Raw genomic sequence first — 3,103 nt, forward strand, 5'->3', positions numbered from 1 at the left:
GAGCTCTACGAGAAAAGGCAAAAAAAGGATGCGTGGACGCGAGCCCATCGCAGGGTCTAGACCGGAGTCTGCGATAGCGTCAAATCACAAGTCGACATCCTGCAAAGACTGTGCGGCACCACGGAGACGGCTCTGGCACCTTCTTTAAAGAGCTGTTTCTACTGCACACACACACACACACACACACACACACACACACACGTTGGCTGGTGGACTGGTGTTATGTTGATGCCTCCACCGGTGTCTGACAGAACATATGCTTGCTCTTAGCAAGAAAAAAAAGACATCTCTTCATGGATAACTGTGCATGAAATAGTGTCCCTGGGTAAATCCTTGTTATAAATTACATCTTGTGTTGTTTGCTGTATTTTTCCGACCTTCTCCCGGGATGACATATTCTCTGTGCTGTCTAACGGCAAATCTGCTGTTGTCATACCTGCCCTTGTATGTGAGCTACATGTGGCCCAAAGCGTGTAGGTTTTTCATTATGTTATGGCAAGCTTAATGGTGCAGTTAAAATGTGTTACAGTCAGGTGGAAAGTGAGGTCCCCTGTGTGCTGCCGTTAAGGAATTGAGATAAACGGCCTCGTCTTGAGCTTGACCAACATGCGTCGACATGCAAAGCTGGGTCTCGTGATACTATGGTACGGAAAACATCCACTGAGAATTCATTTCTGACAGCTCAGATTAAATTATGGGAAGTGGTTTATAGCAACAACCCAGCGGCAATTTGAACTGAGCGCCAACTCACTGCATCTCAAGTCCTGAGCATCGCAGATCGAGAATAAAGCGAGGATTTATCTTCTGTGCATCCTGTTTGTCAACTCAAATCCGTTCAGAAATGATTTGGATGAAATAGTTTCCTGATTAGCTGTCATGACTTTCTCGTTTTTTCGAATCCGAAAAAACGTGAGGATGAGCCAATGCGTGGCGTGTTCATCACAACTTGTTCTCACTCCCAACTCGTCAAACACAAAGTTTGGACGGAGCACCTTGGCGTTAGACGCAGAGACAAACTTTGGAGCCTGAATGAGATGCTCAAGGCTTTTTAACCCCGTCTTCATCATAATTCAATAATAATTAGAAGACATTGGCGTAGTCGAGTGAAGTCAACATGTACTTATTTAGCTGTAGTTTTGTAACTTTTTCAAGTCACTGCCGTACTTTTCAAACAGCAAACACTACGTACGGACAAGTACTTCTGTCACTGTCATGTCCTGCTGTCCTCTGCAGTTACCCATTGAGAACAAACCGGGATTTCAACGTTGATTTCTAGTCGTAGTCTGAACATCTGACACCTAATCTTATCGTCTTTTCAACGGCTAAAATGCGGTTACAACATTAATGTGTCACAAAAAGACAATATGTTTGAAAATGTTGATGATTTGTGCAGTTGTAGGTCTGAAAAAGAGATAATTTGCGTTACTGCGAACATATTTCTCCAAAGCCATATGACTGGTCGGTGAAATGCGGTCTACACAAAGAACTATAGACGTTGTGCAACCAGCAAGATGCTTCCAGGACATCGTAGTCGTAGCGCTAGTAGCATTAGCATAAAAGTGGTAGCCTACTGCAGCATGGACCAACAGCAAACCTAAACATGTGTGTAATGGTTGCCAACTGTCTTTATGGGCTTTCGCTGTAGCTCAAAGTTATAAAATTAAGTTTTTAAGCCTTTTCACATATGAAATACACAAAAGAAAGCAAGTGGCGCTTCATACCGTTCGAATGAGGGAGTCTCTTGCTTCAGATGCTTCCTGTTTGTGTGATTGTCTGCCCCGCCCTGATTGTTTTCACCTGTGCCTCGTTATCACCCTCCTCCTCCTGTGTGTGCAGTATGCGCTCCCCTTTGCCTGTGAACCTTCGTCTCATCCGTTTCAAAAACCAGCCAGAAGTCCCTCGTGCTTTTCCTCGTGAATCCAGTGTTTTTCAGAACCACCTTCCGTTAACTTTACTCAGATCTTGCAGAAGGTTTTTTTTTTTCCGACTACTATCTGTGTACCGGACCCTGACTTCAAGAAATACTCCTGTTCTCCTCTTACTGTGTAGAGTCTTGAATTTGAGTCCCTCGGCACCGGCTTTTGAGTCACTTAAATAACCTTAAAACCTACATGAGCCTATGTTGGAAGTCTATTTTAATTAGATACCGTATAGACCAGCTGCCCATGAGACAAACTGAAGCTATAGGAAAACCTAGAATAACAGTTTAAAGTGTAGGGCCACTGTCCAATCAATAGTGTTTGACTAGTTGGTAGTGATTATGGGTTGCTTCATTTAGTCTCAATTAATGTCCATCACCAGTTGGTTCATTCAAACAGTGAACCAATCACAGAGTCATGTTGGTCTGCTCCCACTGATGATGACGTACTATGTTAAATATTAATGAGTTGCACATTTTCACACAACAGTGACAAGTTGTGTCACCTTTAATCACCACATTGCACATATGTTACATACATGTTACATCAGCATGCGTGGGTATGCTGCCTTGATACAGTATGCAGGATGTGTCATAGGTTGTACGTGTCATCCTGTCTTCTCTCTCTCTCTCTCTCTCTCTCTCTCTCTCTCTCTCTCTCTCTCTCTCTGAGCCGCATTACCTCTCCCCTGCAACCTGCTTTCTAATCAATAACTCATCTCTCGATGTCGATTCCCCTCTACCCCCACAGGAAAACAAACGTCCTTCCACAGGACAAACAAAGAGAGGAGAGGATGGGGGGAGGCGGGTGGGGAAGGGGAGGAGGGGGTAGGAGAGGTAAAGAGGGAGTCAGATAATTGAGAAAATACTGTAAACCCAATGAAATACCTAAATAGCCTGTTGCGGTGAAGAGGAGGGGAAAGGTGGCGAGGAGGTGGGAAGAGAAAGCAAGGAGGAGAGGTGTAAAGAGACAATGAGGTGGAGGGAGGAGGATTGAATGGGTAGCTATGGGATGGATGATTAGCCCCTGTCTCCAAGGTTACACTTTACAACTGTATCACTGCAGAACGAAGAAGAGTGTGTGGGGGCTGTGGAGGGGCTGACATGGACCGTTCATCACACAGGGCAGAACCAAGAAGAGGCTCCTCTTTTCTTTTCCTGTTTTTTTTTGTCTTTCTGGCTCTG

Source organism: Clinocottus analis, unplaced genomic scaffold (assembly GCF_023055335.1).
Source record: "Clinocottus analis isolate CAN_PGR_092001 unplaced genomic scaffold, fCliAna1.0.p SCAF_16, whole genome shotgun sequence".
NCBI classification, from domain to species: domain Eukaryota; kingdom Metazoa; phylum Chordata; class Actinopteri; order Perciformes; family Cottidae; genus Clinocottus; species Clinocottus analis.